This window comes from Gorilla gorilla, chromosome 2 (assembly GCF_029281585.2).
Source record: "Gorilla gorilla gorilla isolate KB3781 chromosome 2, NHGRI_mGorGor1-v2.1_pri, whole genome shotgun sequence".
Taxonomy (NCBI): domain Eukaryota; kingdom Metazoa; phylum Chordata; class Mammalia; order Primates; family Hominidae; genus Gorilla; species Gorilla gorilla.
In genome coordinates this window covers 210755611-210769220 of record NC_086017.1, presented here as the reverse complement: position 1 = coordinate 210769220, position 13610 = coordinate 210755611, and the positions used below count along the sequence as shown (strand labels likewise).

Here is a 13610-nt window from a genome sequence, read left to right as displayed (position 1 = left end):
AAGTTTCTTTAACTTTTGACTATTTGATTATATTGTGACTTGGTGAGTATCTATTTGGTTTGAACCTCTTCAGGAATCTTTAAGCTTCATGGATTTAGATGTCTAAATCTTTCCCATGATTTAGGCAGTCTTCAGCCATTCTTTAAATAAGCTTTCTTCTCCTTTCCCTACTTTCCTTTTGAAACTCCCATAACCTGACAATGGGTTGCCTAATGGTGTCTTGTTGGCTTTCTTTTCTCTGTCTTTTTTTCTTTTTTTTTTTTTTTTTTTTTTTTTTTTGAGACAGAGTCATGCTCTGTCACCCAGGCTGGAGTGCAATGTGTGGTCTAGGCTCACTAGGGTTAGGGTTAGGGTTTTAGGGTAAGGGCGAAGGGTTAGGGTTTTAGGGTAAGGGCGAAGGGTTAGGGTTTTAGGGTCAGGGCCCAGGGTTAGGGTTTTAGGGTCAGGGCCCAGGGTTAGGGTTTTAGGGTCAGGGCCCAGGGTTAGGGTTTTAGGGACAGGGCCCAGCGTTAGAGTTTTAGGGTCAGGGCCCAGGGCCCAGGGTTAGGGTTTTAGGGTCAGTGCCTGGGGCCCAGGGTTAGGGCTTTAGGGACAGGGCCCAGGGCCAGGGTTAGGGATTTATGGCCAGGGCCCGGGGCCCACGGTTAGGGCTTTAGGGTCAGGGCCCGGGGCCCAGGGTTAGGGCTTCAGGGCCAGGGCCCGGGGCCCAGGGTTAGGGCTTTAGGGTCAGGGCCCGGGGCCCAGGGTTAGGGCTTCAGGGCCAGGGCCCGGGGCCCAGGGTTAGGGCTTCAGGGCCACTGCCCGGGGCCCAGGGTTAGGGCTTCAGGGCCAGGGCCCGGGGCCCAGGGTTAGGGCTTCAGGGTCAGGGCCCGGGGCCCAGTGTTAGGGCTTCAGGGTCAGGGCCCGGGGCCCAGGGTTAGGGCTTCAGGGTCAGGGCCCGGGGCCCAGGGTTTGGGCTTCAGGGTCAGGGACCGGGGCCCAGGGTTTGGGCTTCAGGGTCAGGGCCCGGGGCCCAGGGTTAGGGTGATTTCCAGGAAGTGACCTCACAACGACTAAAGCTACCACTTACTGTTGATTGTGACGAAATGCCAGCTGAGGCACATGCCTTGGGAGCTAAGTGGTTGCTGCCCTTGACTACTATGAAGACTGGTGTGGGAAGGGTCGCTTTGGATGCACTTGAGCAGGGGTCCCCAACCCCTGAGCCATGGAGCCGTAAGGAGCCACACAGCAGGTGAGTGGTGTCGAGTGAGGGAGTGAGGGAAGCTTCGTCTGTATTTACAGCCACTCCCCTTTGCTCACATTCCCGCCTGAGCTCCACCTTCTCAGATGAGCAGCAGCATTAGATTCTCATAGGAGAACGCACCCTGTTGTGAACCGTGCATGTGAGGGATCTAGGTTGCGCTGTTCTTATGAGAATCTAATACCTATTGATCTGTCACTTTCTCCCATCACGCTCAGGTGGGACCATCCAGTTTCAGGAAAACAAGCTTAACACGCCCACTGATTCTACATTATGGTGAGTTCTATAATTATTTTATTATATATTCCAGTGTAATAATGGAAATGAAGTGCCTAATAAACGTAAATGTGCTTAAATCTTTTGGCCCAGCTCCTACCTCCCGGCAGCCTCGCCAGGCCCAGAACTCTCTCCAGTCAGCCTCTACAGACCAAGCTCATGACTCACAATGGCCTATTTAGGCCCATACCCTACCTCACGGCAGTCTCCGCAGATGAGCCTACTGCCTCACAACAGCCTCCACAGGCACAGCTCCATCGTTCCAATCGCCTCTTTAGACCCAGCTCCTGCCTCCCAGCCTTGTCTCCAGGCCCTGAACTTTCTCCGTAAGTTGAGGTAGCTGGGACTGTAGGTATACATGATGATACTTGGCTAATTTTTAAATTGTTTTGCAGACATGGGGTCTCACTTTGTTGGCCAGGCTGGTGTCAAACTAATGGCCTCAAGTGACCCTTCCACCCCTGCCTCCCATCCTCGAGGTATGTGCCACCACAAGGAGCACTTGTTCAATTTTCTAAAGAAAAAATTTCTAAAGTAAGGCTGTGGGATGATGGCAGGAAGATAAAAGAAAAACAGAAGAATAAGTTAAAATGACTTATTCACACATATTCTTTTGACAGCAAGAAGAACTGTTAGTATATACATTCCTTACAAACAAACAAATGGCAGATAAACAATGTTGTATAGGAACTTCAACACACACTGTACAATATTCCCACTTTGCTGACATAAGTTATGGAAATTTCGTGGTTTACTTGAGTGTCGCTACCAGTATTTTGCTCCTCTGATGATTTTTACCAACTTCCACATCTGTTAACTTCTCTCCAAAGTATGTCATGTCACGACATACTGCCGCTGCACGAACACGGCCAGTGTCTTCCTATTAAACATGTAGAATGCTTTCCTAACTTCTCCTTTTACTCTCTGTCTTTGTGTTCTGCATTTTCCTTACTTTTATTGTCAGAAATTCCAGAAAGTCAATCGTACTCATTTATCACGATTTGCTTTATTAATTTATACTATGCTTATATGGAATTTTGCCCAACAGACCTCATTACAATTTGGGCCAGGGCCCAGGGTTAGGGTTGTTTCAGGGTCAGGGCCAGGGCCCAGGGTTAGGGTTGTTTTAGGGTGAGGGCCAGGGCCCAGGGTTAGGGTGGTTTTAGGGTCAGGGCCAGGGCCCAGGTTTAGGCTTGTTTTAGGGTCACGGCCAGGGCGCAGGGTTAGGCTTGTTTTAGGGTCAGGGCCAGGGCCCAGGGTTAGGGTTGTTTTAGGGTGAGGGCCAGGGCCCAGGGTTAGGCTTGTTTTAGGGTCAGGGACAGGGCCCAGGGTTAGGCTTGTTTTAGGGTCAGGGCCAGGGCCCAGGGTTAGGGTTGTTTTAGGGTCAGGGCCAGGGCCCAGGGTTAGGGTTGTTTTCGGGTCATGGCCAGGGCCCAGGGTTAGGGTTGTTTTAGGGTCAGGGCCAGGGCCCAGGGTTAGGCTTGTTTTAGGGTCAGGGCCAGGGCCCAGGGTTCGGGTTGTTTTCGGGTCATGGCCAGGGCCCAGGGTTAGGGTTGTTTTAGGGTCAGGGCCAGGGCCCAGGGTTAGGGTTGTTTTAGGGTCAGGGCCAGGGCCCAGGGTTAGGGTTGTTTTAGGGTCAGGGCCAGGGCCCAGGGTTAGGGTTGTTTTAGGGTCAGGGCCAGGGCCCAGTGTTAGGGTTGTTTTAGGGTCAAGGCCTGGGACCAAGGTTAGGCTTGTCTTAGGTTCAGGGCCAGGGCCCAGGGTTAGGGTTGTTTTAGGGAAAGGGCCAGGGCCCAGGGTTAGGGTTGTTTTAGGGTCAGGGCCTGGGCCCAGGGTTAGGGTTGTTTTACGGTCAAGGCCAGGGCCCAGGGTCAGGGTTGTTTTAGGTCCGGGCCAGGGCCCAGGGTTAGGGTTGTTTTAGGTCATTGCCAGGTCCCAGGGTTAGGGTTGTTTTAGGGTCAGGGCCAGGGCCCAGGGTTAGGCTTGGTTTTAGGTCAGGGCCAGGGCCCAGGGTTAGGCTTCTTTTAGGGTCAGGGCCAGGGCCCTGGGTTAGGGTTGTTTTAGGACCTCATAGAAAGCATTACTATGTGACGTAATCAGAAATGGCTGAGAATAACTCAATGAGGAAGTGAGCTGTAAATATAGTTAAAGGTGGAAAAGGGCAAGATTTGGCCAAATAAGAAAGATAAATTGATGTGGGGGAAGTCGTTGTGGCAAACATTTATAGAAAAGTATATGGCACAATGAGTTACAGTCATCAGATATGACATCAAATAAATTTGGGTTTCTGCTCCAGAAACTGATTTTGGAAAGTTGGATAAATTACTCAGATCTTAGTTTCTACATCTTAGAAAGGGGAATGAAAAGTGAAGCTTACTCTTGGGTTTATTATAGAGAATTGTAAAAAGATATCACAAATAAAACATCAGGGCACTCGGTACAGGTTAAGTGCTCCATACATGTCAGGACTGTTACATTTATTTTCCCCATTCTAAAGCACCAAGCAAATGTTAGGGAAATAATACAATTTTCAAAGTATACAGAGATTTTAACATATCACAATTTCAGAAACAATATTTTTAAAGGGTATCAGAGTCAAGGCTATTATTGAAATGCTAGCATAGTTGTAATGGAAGTGAAGGGGAAGGACATCCTAGTTTTTCATTTAGCAATATTAACTCTACTGCATTATTTCTGCCTTATCATAATAATAACTGGAAATACTTGCACAACACACACTATGTGCTAGACACTGTTCCAAGTAGTTTATATATATTAAGAGTATATATCAGTAAGTACTATTATTATACCCATTTTAAACAAACAAACAAACAAACAAAAACATGCTGCAGGGAGATCAAGTAATTTCCAGGACAGATAACTGTTAAGAACTGGTAGTAGAGCTTGCATATGATGATGGATTCAGAATCTCTACTTGGAAGCATGACAAAAACTCTTTCATACGAAAATGTGGCTAACATCAAAAGAGGTGATGATAAAGTGTGATTAGATCTACGGTGTGCACAATGGAGCTTTGTTATAATAACATGGATATATGGATTGGGAAACTTACGATGTTTTCTTAGGTAGAACAGAGGGCACAACTATAACATGGTTTTAAAAAAGTTTCAAGCTCTCGAGGCAAATTCGTATAACAGCAAAAACACTGCAGGAGAGACTGCAGCAAAGTCAAAAACAAGGTAAGCGACCAGTTGGCAAATGGATTTGAAACCTATAGACTAGATTTTCAAAAGATTTTGAATAGCACGTGAAAGACTTTAGCAGCTCTGGACAATCGAAAAAATAAAAATGCTGCTGCAAAATGATCTTGACTATGTAAATGGCTTTTGAGAAGCATCATGAATATTTGCTAGTGTGAATTATTAAATAATCTTATGGTCTTACATTTTGACTTCACTAGTTAATCCTCACGTGGTCCTGTATTTTCTTTCTTTCTTTTTGAGACAGTCTCGCTCTGTCTCCCAGGCTGGAGTGCAGTGGTGGGATCTTGGCTCACTGCAAGCTCCGCCTCCCGGGTTCACGCCATTCTCCTGCCTCAGCCTCCCCAGTAGCTGGGACTACAGGCGCCCGCCACCACGCCTGGCTAATTTTTTTGTATTTTTAGTAGACACGGGTTTTCACCGTGTTAGCCAGGATGGTCTTTATCTCCTGACCTCGTGATCCGCCAGCCTCGGCCTTCCAAAGTGCTGGGATTACATGCGTGAGCCACCGCGCCTGGCCGGGCCTTTGCCATTTTAAACACCAGAAGAATTAATCCATATATAAATTTTCGCAAAACTATGACAAGAATTGTTAAATGCAAATCAAGCTTACTACTAAGAAAAAAGCAACTTCTTTCGTGCCTCAACCCACATCCAGCCTTAAAAAGTAGTGTAAGGATCAAACTGTTGCAAAAATACCCAACCAAACCCCAGTGAAAGAATGTTCAAGAATATTTATGGGAATACAAAAATATTCAGCACCTGTCAAAGTGAGATTCACAGTGTCTGGCATCCAATCAAAAAGTAATAAGCATGCAAAAAAGTAAGAAGATATCCATAAGAAGAAGAAAACTCAATCAATGAAAAATGAGCCAGAAATAAAACAGAATTTTCAATCAGTGAACACCAACATTAAAACTGTTGTTAGAATTTATGCCCTGTTCTCAGTCAGGTGATGATGGAACGTGTTGTCTTGAGACATGGAAAATATTAAAAAACAAAGCAACAAACCCACAAAAAAACAAAACAAACCCAGATTGAACATCAAGAGTTAAAACCATCTGAGATTCAAAAAATCAACAGATGTTATCAGGTAGAATAGATATAGCAGAAGGTAACATTAATGAAAATGTAGAGATAGCAAGATAAAGTATTTAAAATGAAACATAAAAGAAAAAAGAAAGATTTCCAAACAAAAACAAAGCAAAACTAAGAGCACAGAGAATCAATGAACTTTGGCACATCTCCAAGCAGACACAAGTGTGTAATTAAACTCACTGAAGGCAGGGAACACAAAGAGGGACAGAAAAGAAAAAAAAAGGAAACAAATTACCTAAAAACTTCAAAATTTACTAAAACAGTGAACTCATAAATACAAAAAGTTCAATAAGTGTAAAATGCAAAGAACATGAAGAGCACCATATCACACATGTCAAAATCAAGGTGACTAAATACAGCAATGAAGAAAAAATCTTTAAAGCATCCCTACTAGTGGGGGTAGGAGTAAGGTTCGGTGTAGAGAGACAAAGATAAAGGGGCCAGGTGATGCCTCTTCAGCGAGAATGAAACCAAGGAGAGATTCAGCAACTTTTAGAAAGTACTGAAATAACGAATAACCAAAACAACCATCAATCCAAATAAATTTATACAACAAAAATATTTTGCAAAATCACAGGGTAGAGAAACAAGTTCAGACATGTGAAAACTGAAAGCCCATCACTAGCAGGCCCATACCACAAGGAATATTAAAATGAGTCATTCCAGCGGAAGGTAATAGCATAGTAAGGAATGCCAAGCACCAGGAATGATACCCGTATGGGGAATTATAAAATATATTTTATTTTAAAAATCTGTTTAAAACACTATTAGCTGTTTAAAGCCAAATAATATATATTTTAGGTTTCTAACATATGTAGAAGTGACAGAAATGACAGCAATACCACAGAGGCTGGGTAAGAAGAAAGGAGAGCATATTGCTGTATCTTTGCTATACAATAGATGAAGTGGTACAATATATTAAAAAAAAAAAAAAAAGCAGGCCGGGCACGGTGGCTCATGCCTATAATCCCAGTACTTTGGGAGGCTGAGGAGGGAAGATTATGAGTTTAGGAGTTCAAGACCAGTCTGGCCAACAGAGCAAAAACCCATCTCTACTAAATATGGAAAAAAAAAATTAGCTGGGTGTGGTAACTTGCACCTGTAGTCCCAGCTACTTGGGGGGTTGAGGCAGGAGAATCACTTGAACCTGGGAGGCAGAGGGTGCAGTGAGTGGAAATTACACCACTGCACTTCCAGCCTGGGTGAGACAGTGAGACTCTGTCTACAAAACAAAACAAAACAAAACAAAACAATCAAAAAAGCAGCAGTATAACATCACAGTCGATTACGGTAGACTGCTATAAAGTCTAAAGTCACCACTAAAATAGCAAAGACAAATGTTACAGCTATTAGGCTAGCATAGGAGACAAAACGAATCACAGAAAGTACCCAATCCAACAAAAGGAAAACATAAAAAGAAGACGAAAAAAGAAAATGAATGACAAATACGAAGCAAACTGCAAGGTGGTAAAATTAAACACAGCCACACCAATAAACATAGGAAGCGTAAATGACAAGAACCTCACAGCTGCAAGGTGGACATCATGATAATGGATGACAAATACACCCAGTGTTATGTTGTCTTCAAGAAAAAGTATTTTAAATACAAACAGACAAATAGATAACAGTAAAATAATGAGAAAATACAAATAGCTTTATGTGTGCTGCTGTCTGGGCGCCTTGAGAGGGAAATCAATGTAGAATAGCCAAACTGGAATTTCAAAAGACGAAATGCATTTTGTAATTCTAGGAGTGGTGGTTCCTGGGTGAATCTACACATTTATTTCAATGTTCTGAATTACAGATTCAATTACCTTAAAATAAGGTTAATTACTAATAGATACTATTGATATCTTGCTGAGCTGTTTGAAACGCTGGAACGCTTTATAAATGGTGTTTCAAACCTTACACGTCTCCAAATGAGGCATCATTATTCCAATTTCATACATAAAAATGATGAGACACAGAGACGCTAAGCAACTCAGTTAACAGAGATAAACCTGAATCTGTATAGACCTACGATATTTCCACCACACCATAGTGTCCCAATTGTGTTGATATAATTGAAATGCTTTTAAACGCAACTGTAATGTCAGAAAGAAATAATTTCGGCACAGTTTAATATAAAAAAAAAAGCTGAATAATTAGGAGACTGGGGTTCCTGTCTTTTCTTGCCCATTGCTTGTCGCTGTGATATTATTAGATATTATATTTTCTGGCTCACATGTTCTCATCTTAACAGTAAGAAAGAAGATGAGAGTTGGGGTGGACTCATTCATTCTAAAAGTTGAGGAATCTGCACAATAACTCCTGTTTCAAATACAAATAACTCATTTTCTCATACTTCCTTATTGCAAATTAAAAAATATAAAAATGGCAAAGGAAAAACAGAGAAATCATCTCTGAAAATTAATGCAAAATTTAAAGATAACACAATGCAATTCTGCTTACTATTTACTTATTAGAACCTTGTCTTAAGAAGCTAAAGGCAATCTCAGTCTACTTTGTGTCATTCCAAGCTCTAAAATTCTTTACCATAAAAGCTGCTTAACTCGATCTAACTGGAGGGTCACATCTCAGGGGACCAGCGACCCCTCCAGAGGGAGGAAGGAGAGTCAGGAGGAGCAGGACACTTCATTCCATCTGTGATTCTACCACGGCAGAGCTCGGTCACCAGAAGGATAATGAAATCCAGGTCTCATTTTCTTCTCTTGTGCAATGAGAAGAGACATAGCGCACCCTGTACGTGTACCACCCTGGGCGTGTACCACCCTGGCCACCTACCACCCTGGCTGTGTACCACCCTGGCCACCTACAATCCTGGCTGTGTACAACCCTGGATGCATAGCACCCTGGACACGTATCACCCTACATGCGTACCACCCTCGTCATGTACCACCCTGGGCTTGTACAACCCTGGGCATGTACCACCCAGGCCACATAGCACCCTAGCCGTGTAGCACCCTGAAGGTGTACCACCCTGGATGTGAACCATCCTGGATGAGTAGCACCCCAGGCTTGTACCATGCTGGGGACTGCACCACCCTGGACTTTGCAGCCCTCAGGCCCAGATTGACTTCTCCCACGAAAAGTTAAATTTAAAAAAATGTCCCCATGGCATCTGAGAGTAATTATATTCAACATCTTGTTCACGGAGGTGTTTCTACTTCCTGTGTTATAATTACAATGTTATGCCTGAATCTTCCAGGTTTACAAAGCTGATTTACAGGAAAGCCTTGCACCTGAGATATGGTGTGGGGGCCACAGACGGGGCACAGGGAGACACTGAGCATGGCAGTCACCACCTGTGCCCTCCCATCTGCAGCTGCCACGCAGTGGTGGGCTGGGGCACCGGGTGGTGGGGTACTCATCTCTGAGGAACCCACAGTGTGGGTGACAGTCGTCCCATTAATGAGCTGAGGAGCAGAAGTGAGAAAAAGCCTCTCATTTCTCCCCACATATACTACAGGAATTCTGTCCTTATAGAGTTAGGCAAGTAAAAGGAACATCAATTGTGTATGATATGAGCAGATGAACGGTTTCAAGGACGCTGTCATTTAAAACAGTGCTGCATTACCGATCATCAATGACAAGTGGCCACAGCAGTAGAAATGACTGCTGAGAACGTCGGAAGGGCCACTGGTGCTGGGGTCAGAACACTGTCCCGAGTTGGGGGAAGACCAGATCCAGGGACATCATGGGGCCCTGTGGGCAGCAGATGCTGTTACAGCTCAGAAAGAGGATGTGCAATGCTTTAGAATGAAAGGAACTCAAGAATGTTCCTGCTATTAGCTGCAACATAGAAAAGGGGAAATTAGCTTGAGAAGGTGGATTGTAGTAGAAATAATTTTAAGTAGAGAACCTAACAGTCAAAGCAGTAAGTAACCATAAGATTCAAAGACTAAAATAAAACGTGTGAATACAAGCGAACTGTGAAACACAAACGCTAAATTACATCCTTTAAAGCTATTTCCAGACATTGTGAGACATGGCTTCTCAGCATCTTCATCATCCCCTTTTTCTTTCAGACTCTGGGCACTGAATTATTTTTTTTTAAATTAGGGTTTTTATGTCTATGCTCGTGAACACACACAGGTATTATATATTTTCTGGAAAAATACCTCTAAGTCATTCAAATCAAAGTATATTAGATTCCTGTAAAGTGGATATAATTCAAAATAATGGTTCTACAATTGTATTCAAATATAAAACTTAGGACTTATGCAGATTAGATTTTAAAATCAGTTCTTCCAATTTATATATACACATTATATAACATATAATAATGTATTCTATAGCTGATATATATCTGATATATATGTACTATATATCATAAATTTATATACACACGCAATTTATATGCGTATGTGTGCGTGTGTGTGTAGAAAATAATAAAAGCATTTTAACAATATAAAGGTCATGTGGAATTATCTTTTATTTCTAATTATTGAATTCTTGGCTGTTTCTCAGTCTAACTTCAGTTATTTCTCTTCTTTGTCATGGAAGTTAGCTTCTAAAAATAGTCTCAATGTTATGATTATAAACACTTTAATTTACTAGGCATAGGTATATTACAAATCCATGATTTTCATATTCATTCAAACCTAAATGTGCTTTCTGTTACTGAATTCACATAAACAGCTCAAGCTTCATGAAAAGAGTCTTTCGGAAAAGATAAAGCATGTTTTGTGGTTGCTGTTGCCTTACACGTCATGTATTCAACTCTGTACATAGTATAACTGTGGGCTTCCAGGTATTTTTGATTTCTGAAGACCTACTGTTGATTGTTGAGTCTTGATAATTCCATCATAACAAATGACAAGTGTGCAGATAGGATATACACTGTGAAGGTTTATTTCCATTTGATTTTAAAAGTATGTAGATATTTAAATGAACTAATGATTTAAACTTTTTTTTTGTTTCTCCCATAACACACACACATATTGTAATTAATGCTCAGCCTGGGGACCAAGTGAACTAACAATTACTGAACTCTAAGCGCTAGGCACTTCATGTATTATTTCCCTGAATTCTTGCAGGAGCCCCACAGAGAATGTGACAATGAGGCCATCTAAAAATGGGCAGAGAGAGGCTTATTGCCAAGAGGGAAACTGAGTCCTAACTCCACCTTTGTCTCAGAACTGATGCTCTTTTCTTTCCAGAACCCTCCCTGATACATTACTTAGCCCTATAGGGTTGTGACATAGAGGGAACAGCTGGAGTCCAAATGAATACAGAATTAAATGTGGTCTTTAAAAATGGTCTCTATTGGCATTGAAGCTGTGGCTTCAATGGAAGCTGTGGCAGAAGCAGAGCAGCCTGCAACTGTTCGGTGACCCTGACCTATCTGACCTGTGCTGGGCCAGTTGCTCTGTACTAACTCATCTGTATTTCCATCCGACTCTAGTGTTCATCAAAGTCATCTAAGTGGTAGGCACGTGTATTCTGGAGTGGGAGGAAGAGAGGAAGGAGAGAGACGTAAAGTGGAATATTCTGAACACAAAATGATCTTCTACCCAAAGCCCTTGGGAACGGTCCTGTTGATGGAATAGGAACAATCTTGGAAGCTCAGGAAATATCGTGGAAAAAATAAATTGAAATTGAAATGGCATTTTTCCCAGGGAATTCTTAAGAATCATTATAGCTAACTCAGATTAGTGGTAGCATGAATGCAGGGAAGGCAACATTGTGATATGTCATTCATTCATTCATTCATTCATTCATTCATTCAACAAATATTGATAGAATGCAAATTATGTTGAATATTTATTGAATGCATATTATGCGTGGAATATTTTTCCAGGCACTAGGAATGCAATATCGCCCTCAGTGAGTATGTTTGGGGCATGGAGAGAGAAGAAAGACAATTAAAAAAAATAAAATTTGTAATAGGTCAGTTGATTTTAAATGCTATGGAGAAAAATAAGTCAAGAGAAAATGATGTTTTTTGATAGGAATAGGTAGGGAATGCAATTTTACGTTAGGTAGTCAGGAAACACCTCAATAAAAAAGTGGCCTTGAAAAAAATATACGAGGTAGAGGATCAGATCTAATAATGATATTTACATCACTGAGCTTTTAGTTTGATTTTATGTAGTATTATAAATATTAGGATTGTTTTCCCAAAAATATAATGTCATGTTGAGTCCTTGGGCCTTCTTTCTTTTCATCCTGTGAGCTTTATGTCTTTGTATGAGAGATCAAACCCTTTTGCCCACTAAAATGACATGTAGCATTCATTCTTTTCCAAATATTTTGTGCATTCCTAATTGATAAGTATTTCAGGATAGACCCAGACTGATTTCTGAATACACTAGCCTAAGGTGAAAAGAACGTATGCAGTCAGACTTTGTTTTGGTTCTTGTTGCTGTATGGATGTTTTCATATCGAATAACCTACCGTTCTTTGTTATTAGTCACTGAGATTAGAATGAAAAGTGATACCTATACATTTTTACACTAATTATGGGCATAAGATTGAGCTGGTTACACAAAGAGGGGAGTCTTTCATTTATTCAATAACTTATTTTAACTATATTCTTAATAACAACAGCTAACACAGACGATGCTTCCTAGACCAAGCACTGTGTACATATTTCAATTTATGAACATGAACTCTCCTGTTTTCCCAACAAGATTCTGCAGTAGCTACTATTATCCCCATTTTAAACATGAACAAACCGAGGCAGAAAAGTTAAGGAACATCCCTCAGGTTTATAAACCAAGTAAAGGGGAGAGCCAGGATTTGACCTGAGGTTGTGTGGCTCCAGAGTTTGTACACAAACAGCATACACCAAACAGGCAATTCTTAAATAATTTCTGGGTGTCAATCTGACTTCCAACCAGAGGGGAGTGTGACTGGATCAATGTGCTTCCTTCCAGACACATTTGTGTGCATTTATTAATACATACATGTGTATCTATGGAACTATATAAAATGCAAAGCTCTGTATATCTGTGTTACATGAATGTTATTATACAGCATATGTAGTCACAAGCTTTATTCACTCAACAATACACCTTAGAAGCCTGAGTTCAATACAGATAGATCAAACTCATTTTTATAGCTGCTCCATACAAAAATAGTCTATTTCCCAATTTTTCCAATTTCAAATGCTACAAATATTTCTACTATAAATCTATCCTATAAATGTGTGTGAATTTCTCTAAGGTTGATACAAAGAGGTGATGTTAATGATCATCTTTTCAAGACTCACCACCCATCTCAACAACTCTCAAAACAGTCCTTTCATGGTTAGGAATTGCCTCCATTTTTTTCTATCCTGCTCTCTCTACATTCTTTTATTTTTACAGCTATTCTTTCTTATTCTTCTATTGAACTTTAATTGTAACATCAAAGAGTCTATATTAGGTGTTGTGTATTTCTCTATCTATTCTGATACCATATGTAGACTTCTCCACCTTGACATCACTGGCATTTTGTATGAAATAATTATTTGCTGTGGAGATTGTCTGGCTGTTAAGACATTTTGCAACATCTCTGGCCTCTATCCCCTAGATGCCATAGCACTCCAAGCTCCTTGAGTTCTAACAATCAAAAATCTCTGCAGACATTGCCAAATGTCATCTGGGGAGAAAAATTACCCCCAGCTCAAAAAACTACTGCCTACAAGATGTCACCGAGTCCCTGGCATTCAAATACCATGCATATTTGAATACCCTTTTTGAATAAGATTTGAATCTACACTTTGGTCTCTAGTGCCAACCGCTTACCTGACTTCTAGATTTTTATACCCACCTACTACCTGTTCTGTC

The 13610-nt window shown here is 41.5% G+C and overlaps 1 long non-coding RNA gene across 1 annotated transcript; it reads left to right on the top strand.

Annotated features, from left to right (window-relative positions):
• Positions 1–1052: 1052 nt before the first annotated feature.
• Positions 1053–2424, top strand: LOC134758143 (uncharacterized). The gene is made up of 2 exons (XR_010133083.1): positions 1053–1516; positions 1610–2424. It is a non-coding gene; the product is annotated as an uncharacterized lncRNA (long non-coding RNA).
• The last annotated feature ends 11186 nt before the right edge of the window (positions 2425–13610 follow it).